At 37.7% G+C, this 19,009-nt stretch overlaps 1 pseudogene; it reads right to left on the bottom strand.

The window, feature by feature from the left end:
- Window positions 1-14,808: 14,808 nt before the first annotated feature.
- LOC133090606 (ferritin light chain-like) lies at window positions 14,809-15,786 on the bottom strand (annotated as a pseudogene).
- Window positions 15,787-19,009: the final 3,223 nt, after the last annotated feature.

Genomic DNA, 19,009 nt, shown 5'->3' with positions numbered 1-19,009 from the left:
GAGAGTGATAGAGGGAGAAGAACAAACAATCAGGCAAGGGCAGTACTGTGAATTATTAGGGTCTTATTAATAAGATTATGTTAGTCTAGAGGAAATGACCATAAATATCATCAGTGAGCCCAGTTGGTATTTACTGACTGCTAGACACATCCCTGAGTTCTGTTCTTAGTCTCCAACTGTATGATTACTACTGTCTGGAAGTATTATTTGAACAACTAAAGTCACTTAATGGAAAAGGAATATGTCTTTAGAGAATCAACAGTAATTTTTCTATCTGATTAAAAAGCAATGTTGACTGTCTGGAAACCTCAGTCATATTTGTAAGCAGGAAAGCATTGGCTATTAAAAGTGGATGATGTAAATAGATGAGCAGAAACTTTGGCAATAGGTATACCTGGATTTAATTCTCACTTCTACCACTTGGCAGCTGGATAGCCTTAGGTAAGTTTCATACCTCCCTGAAATTCACTTAATTCAGTCTGTAAAATGGCGTAATAACTTACTATAGCATCCTTTTAGGAATTTTAAATCAGTTATTGAAATAAAAGTACACAATATATAGACAAGTATGGATTCCTCAATAGGTGTTTGACCTTTCATTTCTCCAGTATCCCACCCCCATCAAATAAAGAAAAATACTTTTTAAAATTTGCGAATACTTCATTGTTCTAAAGTTAAAGCCATAAAAATAAAAATAATCAAATGGCCTACTATCATACCATTAGAAGAACAAAAAAATAGGTGTTCATGAGAGTTCCAAATTAGAATACAAGTTTTCATTAGGCACATGTTTATGTATGCTATTCTGCTCTTTACAATAAATAATTAAATTTAAAAGACTTAATTCCTCACTTTTAAGACTTTATTAGTTTACAAATTACATATCGACCTATGCTAAATTTTATACCAACCCATGCTAATGAATTCAGCACAGAAAACAAAAAACACTGCACTCAAGCAAACTACATATATATATATATATATATATATATATATATATTACTTAAATACTTTTATATCCTACCGTGTCTCATAAAGCATTGTGGTTAAGTCACCAGAATACACACAATCAAATATAATGGCAAAAGCACTTAATATAAACAGGGCCAAGGAAACATAGACAGAAGATGAAGAAAACATGAGGGAAATGTGAACAGGAGGAAGTGTAGTTAATTGAGTTGTATGTTCTGACTTTAAGATTCTGTGGATAAAACAACATGTAAATAATTGGCTACAAAGCCACATTATTTGAAGGTGCCAGACTGCACATTAACAGTCTGACACAAAGGGACAGCACAGGAAAACTATTCAAAGATAAAGATTTTTAAATCTTTGCAGTTTGAAACCTTTTAGAGCAAGTATAATGAGCTCGACACACATTTCAACAACATTTCAATATCCCTGATATCTAAAACTGATCTGTGATGTGTAAAACTCAGGAGGTATTGATATCCACTTTTTGGCATCTGAACAGGAAACAAAGTTGTTTCGCAGTGATAATAAAGAATGAAGTAAATGCAAAAGGATACAAAAGACAAAGTACTGAGGGAATGTATTAACAAAATGAATCAAACTAAATTCTGGTGACCTGGGGCCTACGATTTTACACACTCCATGGAAATACCCCAGCCTAAATACTGGCATAGGAGGAAGGGTACTGCGAAGCCCATCACCGTATAATCCTTTTAAACGTCCCTTTCAAGGTTGGCTCCACTCAACACTGAGTATAGGAAATCTTCCCATCAGGCAGAAACACTGGCTGCCCAATGATTGACCAAGAACCTAACACACTAATGAATAAATGATGCTAATTTATTTCTATCCCTGACAATGGGAAACAGCACACACTCTGTGTCAATGGTATGTCCTCTTTCCCACTTTTCTAAATGGTAAATTATGTTTTTCCCTTCATTGCTTTATATCATGTGTGGCAGGCATGATGGGAAATGGTTACCAATGGTTCTGTTATTGATTTCTACCTTCATTTCACTGTGGCTAAAGAAGATACTTTGTATGATTTCAATTTCTTAAAAATGTATTGGTACTTGTATTGTGGCCTAACATATGGTCTATCCTGGAGAATGTTCCATGTGTATTGAGGAAAATGTGTATTCTGCTGTTGTTGAGTGGAGTGATCTATATATGGCTGTTAGGTTTAGTTGGTTAAATGTGTTATTCAGTCCCCCTACCTCTCTACTGATCTTCTGTCTAGATGTGGTATCCATTATTGAAAGCAAGGTATTGATCTCCAATTATTATTTTAGAACTATCTATTTCTTCCTTCAATTCTGTCAATGTTTGCTTCACATATTTGGGGGTTGTTTGGTACATATATGTTTATAGTTGTTATATCTTCTTGATAGATTGAACTTGTTATCAATATATAGTGGCCTCCTTTTCCTCTTGTGATAGTTTTTGATGTAAAGTTTATTTTGTGTGATATTAACGTAGCCATCCCAGATCTATCTTCCTTCCTTCCTTCCATTCTTTTTTTTTTTTTAAAACCCAACCTGAGAAGGTTTACGCTAGCCAGGGAATTTCATTTTTTTTTTTTTTTAAAGGAACTCCTTTATTTATTTATTTATTTTTGGCTGTGTTGGGTCTTCGTTTCTGTGCGAGGGCTTTCTCCAGTTGCAGCAAGTGGGGGCCACTCTTCATCGCGGTGCGCAGGCCTCTCACTATCGTGGCCTCTCATGTTGCGGAGCACAGGCTCCAGACGCGCAGGCTCAGTAGTTGTGGCTCACGTGCCTAGTTGCTCCACGGCATGTGGGATCTTCCCAGACCAGGGCTCGAACCCGTGTCCCCTGCATTGGCAGGCAGATTCTCAACCACTGTGCCACCAGGGAAGCCCCTTCCTTTCTTTTTTTCTCTCTCTTTCTTTCTTTCTTTCTTTTTTGTTACTATTTGCATGGGATATTTTATTCTATGCTTTAACTTTCAACCAACTTGTGTCTTTTGATATCAAGTGAGTTTTTTGCGGACAGCATATACTTGGATTATGGTTTTTTTTGTGTTGTTTTGTTTTGTTTTTTTAATTAATTTATTATTATTATGGATTATGTTTTTTTTTTAAACTCCATTCTGCCAATGTTTATCTTTTTATAGGAGAGCTTAATCCACTTACTTTTTCAAAAATTACTGATGAGGAAGAACTGAATTCTGTCTGTTTCCTGCTTGTTTCCTGTATGTCTTATGCATTTTTTGCCCCTCATTTACTCCATTACTGACTTCTTCTGTGCTTAGCCAATTTTCTTGTAGTGAACTCTTGATTCCCTTTTCATTTCTTTTTGCGTACAGTCTATTGATATTTTCTTTGTGGTTATCAAGAAGATTACATTTACCATTCTAAAGTTAAAACAATATAATTTGAATTGAAACCAACTTCAATAGCACACAGAAACTCTGTTCCTCTACAGTTCCATTCCTCCTCTTTACATTATTGTTGTCACAAATTACACCTTTATACTTTGTGAGCCCAATAACATGGATTTATGATTATTTTATGCATTTGTTTTTTCAATCATGTAAGAAATAAAAAGTAGAGTTACAAGCCAATAACACAATACTGGCTTTAGTATTTGCCCATGTATTTATCTTTACTGGAGATTTCTATTTCTTTATACAGCTTCGAGTTGCTGTCTAGTGTCCTTTCATTTCAACCTGAAGGTTCAATTTAGCATTTCTCATAGGGCAGTGGTAGGAAGTCGTAAAACAAACGCCCTCAGCCTTTGTTCATCTGGGAATGTGTTAATTTCTCCCAAAGTTTTGAAACCAGTTTAGCCAAATATAGAATTCTTGGTGGACAATTTTTTTCTTTCAGCACTTTAAGTATGTCTGGCCTCTTGGCTTCCGTGGTTTCAGATAGGAAATTAACTATTAATCTTTTTGAGGATCCCTTCTTTGTAACAAATTTCTTTTTTCTTTCTCCTTTGGGAGAAAAGATTCTTTCTCTGTCTTTTGGCTTCTGAGAGTTTGATTGTACTGTTTCTTGTTGTGGGGGTTCTTTGAGTTTCTCTTAGTCCTAAATCAGCCAAAGATTTACAGCAACCAAACACATACTGAACCAGGGAAGCGGCAATTTGAAAATGGCAGGAAAGCTTTGTGGCGTTTTTACTTGCCCTTGCCCCATCCACTGTTAGTGTAGTGATGGTCTTAAAGTGGTGGAGTCTTAATGCAATGATCGTCTTAAAATAGCAGCAGACCATTCCTAGTATGGGACCCTCAATCCTGGTTCAGGAGGGAGCAGAAGAGACCATACTCTCAGATTATTATGTGTATCTGTTCTAACCTGTCTGAGAGCTACCTGAAGGACTGACACAAGATGCTTATCTTTGTCTTACCTAACTTGGAACACAGTCTGGAAAAGCAGCAGTCATTGCTCAAAAAAAGTGCAAGATGAACTAACAAAGCACAGATGGCTGGGGCAGAAGACTGTGCATTGAAATACAATAGACCACATAAGATCCAGAAGCAAAAGTTGGGGGAGATTCTTTGGGAAATTAGAACATACAAAAAGTACACATGTGTCCAGAGGAGTTAAGAAAGCCACATGCATACTTAAGATAAGATGTATGTTCTGAAAACACCAGAGGAGTCTCTAAGCTTCTACCGTGGGCTGAGCCCTGAACTCAATGCAGGTCAGCTAAATGTTGAAGGAGTGATCCAGCAATCTGCACAATGGGGAGAGGTGTGTGGTTTTGAGTGTGCATGTGGATGTGCTTGTGTATATTTGTTTTTGTTTGTTTTAGGTGCAGGAATTCAAGGAAGTCTCTGTCAAAACATTAGCTAAACATGAACTAAAGGAACAGAGACTTCAGTGCCTACATACGATAAGGAATACAGTCATTGCAAAAATAGTTTGGAAAGGTCCCTAAACAAACAGACTACTGTTTGTAGTCAATCAAAAGCCCAGAAAACCCTGGGAAAGTGGGAGAATCTGATTTCCATAGACACCACATTATAATATTTGAAAGCCAAATTTTCAACCAAAAAAAATCACAAGGTATACAAAGACATGGAAAAGTATGGTCCATTTAAGAAAACAAATTAATTGATGAAACCATCCCTAAGGAAGCCCAGACTTTCCTCCACTGCATATTCTTGCCTCCTTTGTCATAGATTCATTGACCATAAGTGCATGGGTTTCTTTCTGGGCTCTCTATTCTGTTCCAGTGATCGATGTTTTTGTGCCAGTACCATACTGTTTTGATTACTGTAGGTTTGTAGCACAGTCTGAAGCCAGGGAGCATGATTCCTCCAGTTGTGTTCTTCTTGCTCAAGACTGTTTTAGCTATTCAGGATCTTTTGTGTTTCCATACAAAGTTTAAAATTATTTGTTCTAGGTCTGTGGAAAATGCCCTTGATATTTTGATACAGACTGCATTGAATCCGTAGATTTCCTTGGGTATGACGGTCATTTTAACAATATTAATTCTTCCAATCCATGACCATGGTATATCTTTCCAGCTGTTTGTGTCATCTTTAATTTCTTTTATCAGTGTCGTATAGTTTCCTGGGTACAGGTCTTTTACCTCCTTAGGCAGGTTTATTCTTATGTCTTTTATTCTTTTTTATGCGATTGTAAATGGGATTGTTTCCTTAATTTCTCTTTCTGATAGTTCATTGTTAGTGTATAGAAATACAATAGATTTCTATATATTAATTTTGTATCCTGCAAATTTACCAAGTTCATTTTTGAGCTCTAATAGTTTTTTGATGGTGTCTTTAGGATTTTCTATGTATCATGCCATCTGCAAACAGTGACAGTTTTACTTTTTCCTTTCCATTTTGGAGTCCTTTTATTTATTTATTTTTTCTTGTCTGATTGCTGTGGCTAGGACTTCCAAAGCTACGTTCAATAAAAGTGGTGAGAGTGGGCATCCTTGTCTTGTTCCTGATCTTAGGGGAAATGGTTTCAGCTTTTCACCATTGAGTATGTTAGCTATGGGCTTGTCATATATGGCCTTTATTATGTTGAGGTATGTTCCCTCTATGCCCACTTTCTGGAGAGTTTTTACCATGAATGGATATTGAATTTTTTTCAGAAGCTTTTTCTGCATCTATTGAGATGATCGTATGGTTTTTAGTCTTCAGTTTGTTACTGTGATGATAAGAGACCTAAGACAGCTACAGAGGCTAAGTGACCTTTCCTTCCCTGAATGGGTAGGTATCTTTGTTCTGCCTTCTAATTGAGTCAGTATCTGAGTAAAGAACTGCCAGGTGTCATTTAGTTCACAATACACTGCTGTGGCAATATAGAAATGAATTTGCCTAAATCATTTGGCTTTTCTAAATTATAGTCAATGAATATACTGAATGAATACTTCAACTTAAGGAAATGTTCTTAAAAATATATTAATGTAGGCACTTCAGCGGAGAATTGAAAACAAAACAAAAAATTCAGGTAAAGGGTTGAAATAAAAGTACACTCAGTTGTATCCAGTTTCCTCTTGTAAATCTCTCTTTTTAATTTGAGTGGACAGTCAATTGAGAATATCTGACTTGGGGCTAAGGAAATCTAAGCCTTCTTGGCCATGCTGTATTCTCTTATGTCATTTAATAAAGACACCAGTTGGGTTGCTGAAACAATAGTGGGAAAAATCAATCCCTCACATCCAAGGGGCGGCTCTTGAAAATATGTGGATTGTTGTAGTTATTTTGCTCTTCTGGCCTCAAAAGTTCTAATCTTAACCTTAGCCCCTCATGGAGAGAGACTTTTTAAACCAATTCCCACATTACTCATTATGTGACTGTTGAAAAAGAGAAACCCAGCTCTTTTCCTGTGCTTTCAACCAGTTATCTTCTTCAAAAATCTGTTTGGATTGTTATACCTTAATCTTGCCTGGCAAGGGACTTATGGGAAGGTTCTTATTGTTTGAAAGTTTGGTGCCAGTATCTGCAAAGAAAGAAGAAAGTAAAGAAGGAAAGATGTGTTTATCAAACATCCCAGTAGTGAAGGTGTGTGAAAGCAACTTTTGAAAAAGTTAATCTGTCAGAGTTTAGCTGTATTATTACATTTTATTTTATTCATTGAAAATAAATAATTATCAATGAATCCTTTCTAGATTTTCTAGTTTCCCAAAGTTCCCTGTATTCACATTCTAAGAGGAAAAATGGTATTTTAGGTCACTGCTCTCCACCTTATATTATTTATAATCACTCCTCATGACCTCTTCCTTCAAAGAAACGTGATCCTGAGAAGTGTCCTTTGTTTGTGGAATAAGTGATGGGGATGCATCCTGGAGACCTGTGAGATGTTTAAATTGTGGCATAATGAAACTAGGATGGAGAGATCTGGAAAGATCTGGAAAGATGGCTGGTAGAGTGTGGCCAGATGTGGGAGAAGAGAGACGTACAGAGAGAGGGAGAGGAAATTTTCAGAGGGAGAAAATTAAACAAATAATTAAATAAGTTTTGTTGTGTGGTGTGGGATGCAAGCCTTTCTCTCTCCCTTTCCTTCACAATCTCTTTGTTAAAGACTGTGGTTTTCATTAGTTTTACTCAGATAGGATTTGCTGTTTTGTTTGGATACTGAGAATGGACCCATGGAAACAGTTACATTTGGGTTATCTCTGACTATCTTTAATGAAGAACATAAATATTGACCACACTATCTATGCACATGCTATCACCATGCCTTTTTAGTTCTCTGTTCATATATCTAAGTCCTCTTCTTTCTTTAAGGTCAATCTCAAATCTCATCTGAAATGTACATTTATTGATATATTCAACCCATAATGAACTGTCCCTTCTTTGTTCTCCTTAGGCTCTGATTATTTATAAAAACTCATTTTTGAACTTAGAAACTGTCCAAAATGATATATTAGTTATTTCATCAGCATATGTTATATCCTCAACACAATTATAAGCTTTTGTGGGGGCTGGGATCATACATTCTGTAATTTTTCTCAGTACTTAACACTTACTTTGATAAAAAGCGCATTCATTCATCTAAACATCATTTATTGAGTGTTAATTAAATATCTCAACTCAGTAAATATTGTTTGAATGAATGCATGCATGAATGAGGAAGTATGCAATAGGTAGCCTAATGTACCGCCCAATGTGAAAAAAACAAAAACATAAACACAAAAGCAAGCGAAAAAGTGGACCAGGACTTTCTGTAAAATATCCTGCTTTTTGTTGGATGATGCCATGAAAATCAAGATGCTCCTGAAATGTCTTAATAGCTGACCAAGAATAGTAAACAATTGAAATTCTCTCAGGCTTATTCAGCCCTATCACTGGACACATTTATACCTTTCAGGAATGTTATTAAAAGAAGAGATTAATAAAGCTTTTATAGATGAGTTGATAAATCTCTAAATATTTAAATCTTCATTTCCTCCTAGGTTTTCTCTATTTTGGGGTTCCAAAAGATTTAAATAAACTACAGGATAATTAAAAATTAGACATTATCTTTCTTACCTTCACGTTTTTTGATGGTAAACACCTTTTTATTTTCTCCATAGTGCTGCCCAATTTCCACCAGTACAGTTCTTAAGTGAATCTTGCTCTGGATGGTGGGATATAGAAGATGTAAATGAATTGTTTGTATATGTTTTAGAATTCTTCAAAAGGGCCTGGCCATGGAAATGCATTGACTATTATTTAAATAACTAAAGTAACTTCCTCAGAATTATTATTCTCTTCTGGTTAGGATACTATCTGCTCTGGTTTGTTAAAATTTCCCTTTAAAGTGGTTTTAATTTTGTTTCTGATAGGGTCCTAGGATTTATTGCCACACCCATCCTGCATCTGTTTTTCTTTGAATTACTCTCCTTGCAGTTACTGATTCATACAGGGCCTTACAGGTTAGTGACAACCTGACCATCACAACTCTGGGAAGGACAGGCCTACTTTTCAGAGGTGTTGATGTTTTCTGTACCTGAAGGTTTTAAAGAGATATCAATCTTCCTCACCACCTCCCTTGGCCCTCTTAATGGACTAAGCAGTTCCTCATGAAATTTCTGTAGGATATCTGTACCAACTTCTCAATATTGTTCCATCCTGAGTCTAAATTCCTGGCCTCAAGGTAATGTTAGATTTCTAGCTCCAGCCCCTATTTACATAAGGCCTATACTAAGGAACAGAACCCATAGACATCAGTCCGCTCTTATTTCTCTGGATTTAATTTCTCTGTTACTTTCTGAGACATGCAGGTGTTCCTTTCTTTCTTTTAATCTCAGCTATGTGCTTTTAACTTTTTCAAAATTCACCCAGAATTTACATGTGTCTCCAGTAAGAGTACATTAAATTGAGCTTAGTCTGCTATTCTACTGGCATATTTGAGATCCAAATAATTTGCTACTTAACTGGATTCAATTACCTGTATATTTCAGGCATCTAAAACTCACCGTGTTCCAAATTTCCCTCCTTATTGTTGGTAATTTTCTTGGGAATCTGGATGACATTAAATGGAATAAAGTTAGTGAGTGGCCCAGGAATGCCTGAAAGTTTGTTTTTCAGAGTGGCCAGGGAAAGTTAAGCAAGGAAGAAAACCAAATGAAAGACAGAATCACATTATTATGGCTGAGTTTACTCCCAAGATTCCATGCAGAGCTCTCTGTAGAGCTGGGTTGGGTTATAACTTATGCCAGAGCTCTAGGTGGGGCTGACACCATCTCATGCCAAGCTCTCAGTTCTGGGCTAACGTTATCTCTGGTCCGCTCTATGGAGTGGAAACTTTGGAGGAATGGCCAATGTGTTCCGCAGTGTAGGAAGAGGGAACTTGTGAATGTGACTTTCTAAATTGTGGAGGAACTAACCACTGTAAATGTGCCTTGAACTATGTTGTTTAATTTGACCAATCAGATCAATGACTTTCCCCTTGAATGAAATGCTGCTACGTATATGAGCAGAAAAACAAAACTGGTATAAGGAATAGATAGCTAGTGGGAAGCAGCCACATAGCACAGGGAGATCAGCTCGGTGCTTTGTGACCACCTAGAGGGGTGGGAGAGGGAGGGTGGGAGAGGGAGGGTGGGAGGGAGGGACATGCAAGAGGGAAGAGATATGGGGACATATGTATATGTATAACTGATTTACTTTGTTATAAAGCAGAAACTAACACACCATTGTAAAGCAATTATACTCCAATAAAGATGTTAAGAAAAAAACAAAACAAAACTGGTATAAGGAGGTGGAGAGACTGGGAGTTTTATTTTCCCACCAATTAACTTTTCCTCTGACCATGACCTTCCCTTTGAGTCTCCTAGACCTTGGGGATGATCACAACCCCTTGGGTTGGGTGATGGCAACCCCATCTTCACTAGAACCTCTACAGTTAACTTTGATTTTTCCCACTCTGTCTTTCCATCCCATGTATGCAGTCAGACATTTGATCTTGGACTTTTACTGACAAAATATGCTTGAATATAACCGTTTCTTTTCACTCCCACTGCTACTGTTATTGTCACTGCCTTAACTAGGGCTTTATCTTTAAGTTCTTTATATAAATATATAAATATCTATATATAAATAAAATATACAAATAAATAAAATATATTAATTCTGATGATTTTAAAGTCTTTTCTTGATAAAGATTTTTCCTGATAAAGATACACAGTATCTTATATAAATATTTTTGTATTATCTGTTCTTTTCTTAGAATTTTAGTCATATGATTCTATCTCTTGGTATGTCTAGAACTTTTCAATTGAATGCTGGCTATTTTATTTGGCTTTTTTTGTTTTTCTCAGTGGAAACGTTGTTTTGCTTCAAAATATTTTCTTCTACCTGGAAGTAGCAAATCTTCAAATTACAATCTTTTAAATGCTTTCAAATATCAATACCATAGGTGTCACAAAATCTAGAAAAATGACATTTAAAAATTAACTACTGCCAGATGTGTCTCTATAAAACTTTTTCCCCCCTCTTTTAGCTATATATTCTTTAACTGCCTCCTCATATGACAGTTTATGTATTTTAGAAATAAAATTTTAAGAAATAAACTTTGTAGTTTATAGACATAGATTTCTTTTAACATGGTTGATTAGAATTTGCTTTTAGTTATTAATAGCTTAGAAAAGTTTATTTCAGCTTCACAATTTATTATTGATAATGTCACATTAATTTTCATTGTTAACTTTGAGAAAACCTCTATGGATTACTTCCTCATAAGTATTTACTATTATAAATGCATTACTGATTTCAGTACTGCTATAGGTTTGTGCATTACAGGAATTCTGATAAAATACTCATTCACACCATTCCATTACACACATTATTGATGGAGTATATTCTTTTATTTATTTATTTATTTAATTTATTTATTTTTGGCTGTGTTGGGTCTTCGTTGCTGTGCGCAGGCTTTCTCTAGTTGCAGCGAGTGGGGGCTACTCTTTGTTGCGGTGCACAGGCTTCTCATTGCGGTGGCTTCTCTTGTTGCAGAGCACGGGCTCTAGGCACACAGGCTTCAGTAGTTGTGGCTCGCAGGCTCAGTTGTTGTGGCTCACAGGCTCTAGAGCGCAGGCTCTGTAGTTGTGGCGCATGGGCTTAGTTGCTCCGTGGCATGCGGGATCTTCCCGGACCAGGGCTCGAACCCGTGTCCCCTGCATTGGCAGGCGGCTTCTTAACCACTGCGCCACCAGGGAAGCCCCTGGAGTATATTCTTGACAGAAGAAAATTTCCACTTTGACTAAGCATTGATGAGAACTGAATCTTTGACTTATCTTTCACATGCCTGATGATTGAAATAATTTTCCACAGAATAGCTTCTGGTTTTATACTTCTCAGTTATTTTTTTCTTCTTCAAACGGACATGCTTTGAGAGCTGTGAAGTGCAAGACATGGCTATATTGTAAGGTGGTTTTTGTCCTTATGCTTCTGTGTCTTGTGCTAGTTAAGTCAGTAGAGTAGTCAGTAAGAGTACTGGAAGTTATTCCTGTAATGGGATAGTATTATAGTCAATTACATATGGTGGTGTCTGAAAAATCACATAATAGCCTCACTTAAAACATCTCCGTAGCCAGATTTCAAAAAAGCCTGTGGCCATTCCAATATGATACAACATAGCGGAATATGATAGAAGGAAAATTGGCAAAGAAAGAGACGCTGGTCTTACCTGATGGAAGTTAAAATATCTCACTTTTGACAATTTTGCAAAAACATATAACTACATGAACTAATTTCTAGGGTTCTTCGTAGGATCTAAAAAGGGACCCATAGAGTTGTGGAACAACAATAGAAGCTACTGTGATGAGAAGCCCGTGCACCGCAACAAAGAGTAGCCCCCGCTCGCCGCAACTAGAGAAAGCCCGCGCGCAGCATTGAAGACCCAACGCAGCCAAAATAAAAATAAATAAATAAAAATAAATTTATTTTAAAAAAAGTAATACTCAGGTTTGAGGCATGAGAAATATGATGAGGAGAAATTAGCTAATGTTTTCAGAACTTTTTAAATATCAAACTCAGTCTCTAAGATTTTAGCATTCTATACAATATCGGTTACTTATTAGTGGTTTGGGAAGGCCAATTTAAAATTTTCTGATCTTACTGTATTGAAATTCACAGCCCTAATGTTTTCCACATTGACTATATGAATGATGAAGAAAATTCAATCATGTATTTCATTTCCAACTGGACAGAAAACAAAATTTTAAAAAGTGTTTGGACTACTGACTTTTGATTTCTTCTAAGGCAAATGTATAGGTAATTTTTATTTCCTGATTAGGAGATAAATGGTGGAAGAGGGCAGGGTTAAGAATTAAGCAGTTAAGCTGTTGGTCCCACATCAGACAAATTATCCTTATACCTCCTGTCAATATTGTTAACAGAGACTGTTATTTTATTAATCCTTATGATCCCGTGATTCTTTTTTTCATGTTTCAGGGCACAGCAGGTGAGAGAGTGGATTTGTTAAGCTGGGTGGGTTTATCCTTCTTTTATGCATTCATTCAATTTTATGTTCATTTACTTATTGTACACATATGGCAATAGAAGCTGCTAAAGCAATCATTGCTGTTCTGTGAAACAACAAGGCACAGAAGCAGATGTCTTATTTCCAAGATTTCTCCCCCCAGGATTATTCTGATTAAAGATCCTTTCCCCCCACTCCCTGGAGAGGACAAGGGGCTGCTTGCTGGAGGTTTTTTAATGACTTGGGGAAAGGCTCAAATATCCCCCCATTACGGTAATCCACCCCAGGGGCAAACCACACAAGAATATTATGAATTTATTTTATTTTTCTATCCTTGCAAAGGTAATACTCAGCTCATTAGAATATGAAAACTATACTGTCAAATTTCAGAATTACATGGATGAAGAAAATCACCAAAGTGGCATCATATCATGTGTGTTATAGTTGTATTTACTATATTGACTATATTAACTATATTGTGTTAACAATATATTGTATAACTATATATTGAAAAGGCAAAATGCTGGAACTTATTTCAGAGAAAATAATTATGTTGGCAAACCCCAAATTGTACATTGTAGACGGGTCCTAGGAAAAGAAGATTTAATTCATAGTGGACAAGAGGTTAGCTTCTGTTTTCAGCCATGTGCTATCTCAAGAATTAAACATCATGAATAATACAGGATATAAGAGGAATAGTCTAAAGACGGAAAAGCACATTTTGATTAGGAAAGAGAATTTAAGGCTTAAGTCTTTTTTTTTTTTTAAGGAAAACTGCCTTATTACTATGAGATAAGAAAATTGTTTCCTTCTTTTCTTCCTTGCTTTCTTCTTTTTTTTAACCTTTTTTATTTTGGATATTTGACCTCTAAGCTGAGATGACTGAAAATGCCTCCTCTGGGCATCAACCTTTTTGAAAGACTTTTTCCCCCTCCCTAAGGGCTATTTGTCTCTTGGAGGCATCGTCTACATTACTCACCAAGAGGCAAGCATTTGTCCTTGCCCTAAATGCTGACGTCTCCTGATAAGAGGGAAGCTGCAAAGTAGAAGAATTGAAGGTCAATATGTTGATATGGGTCTCAAGCGCATTGATGTACATTTGTGTATTGGGGAAGGGGAGTGAAGCTTGAGAGTGGGCCAGTGGGGAGGGGTAAATATTTTGTGATGCTGTGTACCTATGGGCTTATAAAGTTTACAGCTGCATTAGGAGGACAAGCATTACCATTAGCATGAAAAGTAGGGCAGACCTCAGTTGCAAAAGCTTCTAGCCATACACATAGGGCAATACGTAAATGATACACCTTATTGTATTCACCCGTTCACCCTCCCCTGTTCACTCTAATTGGAAATTTCAATCCATTTCAGAGAAGTAACACAACAGTCAATCATTTTCCCTGGCACGAATCTTCCAGGAGGAAGAAAATGGAATACACCTAGCAACAGAGCTCATGCACTAGCCCACGTGTCTTAGATTTAATATCTGATCACTAGCTGGATTGAAGCCAGGAGGTGGTTCACAAATTTGCTGCACATTAGCATCACCTGGGGAACTCTGAGACCTCCCCGTGCCCAGGATCCACCCTAGACCTACTGAATCAAAATCTCTGGGGCTGGGACTCAGACACCAATGTTTTTCTTAAAAGCTCTTTAGGTAATTCAAATGAGCAGCAAAGCTTGAGAACCAGCCCAATAACGGGAACAAACTTATTTCACACAGATAAAGTGGGGCAATTCATATGTTAAAAGAACATGAATATATATATATATATATATTTCTTTTTTTCTCTTTATTCTGTTTGTGTTTCAAATAGGCTTTTTTTTCTTCTGCAAAAAGCTTTATTGTTTCCATTTGGTCCAAGGCTTGGAAGAGGGCTCCAGGGTGGTTAAAAAGCTGCCTAGTGGCTGCAGAGAGCGGCTTCAGGCAGAAGCTCTGATGCCAGAGGGGCTCCTCAAAGGCCGCTGGACTTCAGAGACTCCTGTTTGTGCTCGAGGGTGAGCCTTTCAAGGAGATACTCGCCCAGCGCAGCCTGCGGACCAGCCAGCCTGCGGAGGTTGGTCAGGTGGTCGCCCATCTTCTTGATGAGTTTCAGCTGCTCCTCCAGGAAGCGGCTCTCCAGGAAGTCACAGAGGTGGGAGTCTGCGCGGGCAGAACCCAGGGCACGCAGATCCGATAGTGCCGGTTCAGGTTCTTCTCCCTAAGAATGGCGGCTTCACAGCGTCCTGGGTTTTACCCCACTCATCTTGAGAAGGCTTCCACGCATCCTGGAAGAGGGCGCGGCCGCAGCATTGGTTTTGCATTTTCAAGAGATGCTGGGCGCCCTCACACTTCTCCTCAGCCAGTTGGCGAAAAATGTGGCCCACACTGTCCAGAGTCCCATTGTTGCTGTCGAAATAGAAGCTCAGAGAGAGGTAAGTGTCCACAGATGCATGTTGAACAGGCGGTGGACGGTGGCCTCCACCTCGATGGAATAATTCTGACGAACCTGGGAACTCGTGGTTGATCAGTGATAAGGAGCTAAGCTCAAAAAACGGTGTTGGCCTGTCCTGGAGGCTGAGGATAGCTGAGTGGCTGATTCTAAAGGTTGCGACTGGAAGAAAGGTTGGAGGGTGGTCGGGGGATGGAGCAAGGAGCGTCCCTGGGTCTGTTCATTCCAAACACTGTTGAAGCAAAAGACAGATCTGCAGGACCACCGAGCGCACTGCCTCAAATAGGCTTTGATATAAATGAACAAGAAGTCCAAGCAAGGACAAAACTTACCCTTCCCCCCACCAAAATAGCTGGCGATACTAGAATCTAGATCTGGGAAGGGATTCTTCCATTACTTTCTTAACATTCCAAGCCACTAGAGCAGTGGTTCTCAAAGTATGGTCACCTTGTAACCAAGCAGTACCCTATGGGGCCTTCCTGGGACAGACCCATACCGCATATCCTCGGCTATAGTTCCTCTCTGAAGTACTCAGATAATAGTATCTCAGGCATATTTCTTGAGTTTTCAGATGCTAAAAACCACCACCCAATGGAAGAAATTAACTCCTTGATGATCATGAGCACTTCGTAGCCCCCAGACCTTCTGGCACCTAAGGATGGATAATGTTACCTGCCCTGTGGCCTCAACATCAACCAATCAGAGGATTGTGCATGAGCTGATCACATTCCCTGGGACGCCCCTCCCTCACCTGGCCTTTAAAAATGCTTTGCTGAAATGCTTTGGAGATTTCAGGGTTTTTTGGAACACGGGCCACCCCTCTCCTTGCTCGATCCTGCAATAAACCTTTCTCTGCTCCAGACTCCAACCTTTAGGTTTGTTTGGCCTCACTGTGCTTCAGACACACGAACCTGCATTCGGTAACAACCTGACCAGCTTTACCAGCGTCCCCTGATAATGTGTTAGATATTCAAGTTTTAGGGCCCGGTCCCAGCCCTATGGAATCAGCAACTCTGGTGGGGCTCAGTGATCTCTGTTATAACAGGCCCTCCAGATGATTTTTATTCACCTTAAAGTTTGAGAATATCTGCATTGTCAGCTGGCCAAAGCGTCCACCAGCAGGTGAAGGGGAGTGGCGCCTGGAAAAGATAGGGACTGGCCAAGGCAAGTACAGCAGCATTTGCCGTGGTAGTAATGGAGAATGCCTTTTCTCCACTGGTTGGCACAGACTAGTATCTGGGAGCAGTGACAGGCGTTATTTAGGATGCTTTACATTTCAATGTAGAGTGACCGCTGTCCTGGTTTGCCAGGGACTTCCCCTGTGTGAGCACTTAAAATCTCATCCTGGCAAACCCCTTAGCCCTGGGTTTGAAAAACTTAGGGAATAACATGAAATTTAGGGGAAACATGATGTAGGTTTTGGGCAAGTCACAAGTGCTAATTAAAGCTAAGCAAGTATGGACAACATCTAGCCTTCTTTACCCCTTTGCGGGGAGGTAAATCTGATTGGGTGAAGGGACTTATTGTTAAGAGATCTTTGTAAAAACATCCCCTTCTGCTTAGTCCGCTGGTTCTCAGTTCTGGCTACACATTGGCATCGTCTGAGGAGATTTTAAATGATTTTATTGGTCTAGGATGACCAGCCGTTGGTGTGAGGGTTTTTAAAAAGTGCTTCAGATGATTCTAATGTGCAGCCAAATTTAGGTGCCACTGCTTAAGCTTTTGAACCGCTGCTACATATTTTCACCTCATCTTCCTATGAGAATATCCAACTGTAGTTGAGGTTTGTTTTTTTTTCTTTTTCTTTTTTTAACTGTCTTATTATAAGATTTACTGTCTTAAATAAGATTGAATGTACAGAAAATCCTGCTAGTCCATCTGGTGTAGCTGGATACCCAGAATAATATCGTTAAGATATGTACCATTTAAGTATTGTGACTGGCCTTTTAAAAATTAACATATGCATTAAATTAGTATTGATAGTATAGATCTCTTTCGAAGTTGTCATGTTGGGGAGCTATACCTCTAATCTGCTGCCATTGCTAAATATCTGGCCACCTCTTATTAGGAATTGCTTTAAAAAATCTTTAGGGATTAAAACCAAGATTGCTGTATTATTTGTACTGGGACCACAAAGACCTCACAAAGTTCCCCCGCTGTACCTTCTACCCCCATCTCTAACCCTTGGCAACTTCTAATCTGTTCTCCATCTCCACAGTTTTGTTATTTTAAGAATAATATGTAAACATAACCATGAATTACTTAATCTTCGGAGATTGGCTTTTTAAAATTTTTCCCTCGGCATCATTCCCTTGAAGTTCATTTCAATTTTTGCATATGTTAATAATTTGTTCCTTTTTGTTGCTCGGTAGTATTCCATCATAAGATTTTATCACAATTTGTTTCAACATTCACCCATTGAAAGACATTTGGGTAGTTGCCAGTTTTGGGCTATTATAAATAAAACTGCTATGAACATTTATGTGTAAGTTTCTGTGGGAACTTCATTAAGTTTTTGTTTCTTTTGGATAAATGCTCAAGAGTACAATTACTGCATTGTAGGGTGAATCTACTTTTAGGATTAAAAGAGACTGTCAAGCTGTTTCTCAGAGTGGCTAAACCATTTTATTTTCCCACCAGTGATGTGATATAATTTTTCTACGTACTCGCCAGCATTTGATGTTGTCACTATACTTTAATTTTAGTTATTCTCTGATATCTCATTATGGTCTTAATTTGCATTTCCCTAATGGCTAACGATGTTGAACATCTTTTCATGTGCTTCTTTGCCATGTGTATATTCTCTTCCATGAAATGTCTGTTCCTGTCTTCTGCCTATTTTCTAGTTGGATTTTTTAAAGTTGTTTGGAGAGTTCTTTGTATATTATAGATACAAGTCATTTGTCTCATATGGGATTTTCAAATATGTTTTCCCACTGTGTAATTTGAGTTTTCATCCACTTAAAAGGATCTTCTATGAAGCATTTTTAACTCATTTTGATGAGATCCAGTTTATCAGTTTTTGCTTTTATTGATCATACTTTCGGTGTCAAGTCTAAGAATTATTCACCTAGTTCTAGATGCCAAAGATTTTCTCCTATTTTTTTTTTTCTAAAAATGTCCTGCTATTACATTTAAGATTATGATCCACTTTGATTTAATTTTTGTGTAAGGTGTGTAAGGTTTAGGTTAAGGTTCGTTTTTTGTTTGTTTGTTTTTGTCGAGGGATGTCCAACTGTTTCAGTACCATTTTTTGAAAAGTCTATTCTTCCTTGATAGCTTCTGCACTGCTGTCAAAAACAAGTTAAATGTATTTATGTCAGTCTATTTCTGGGTTCTCTGTTCCATTCCATTGATCTATGTATCTACCCTCCATCATTACTGCAAAATCTTGAAATTGGGTAGATTAATTCCTCCCATTTTAATCTTCCTTTACAAATTGTTTTAGCTATTCTTCAGCCTCTTCTTACCATATAAATCTTAGAAGAAGCTTGTCTATATCCACAAAAACCTTGAGGGCATTTTAAGAGTAATTGTGTTAAGCCTCTTAACTTGGGGAGAATTGACATGTTTATTATGTTGTGTTTTCTAATCCATGAACAAGGTATGTCTCCCTATTTGTTTGGGACTTTAAAAATTTTCTTCATCAGCATTTTGTAATTTTCAGTATAGAGGTCCTGTAAATGTCTTATTGGGCTTATATTTAAGTATTTATTTAGGTCAG

The sequence above is a fragment of the Eubalaena glacialis genome, chromosome 4 (genome assembly GCF_028564815.1).
Source record: "Eubalaena glacialis isolate mEubGla1 chromosome 4, mEubGla1.1.hap2.+ XY, whole genome shotgun sequence".
In the NCBI taxonomy this organism is placed as follows: domain Eukaryota; kingdom Metazoa; phylum Chordata; class Mammalia; order Artiodactyla; family Balaenidae; genus Eubalaena; species Eubalaena glacialis.
This window is presented reverse-complemented; position numbering and strand designations above follow the sequence as displayed.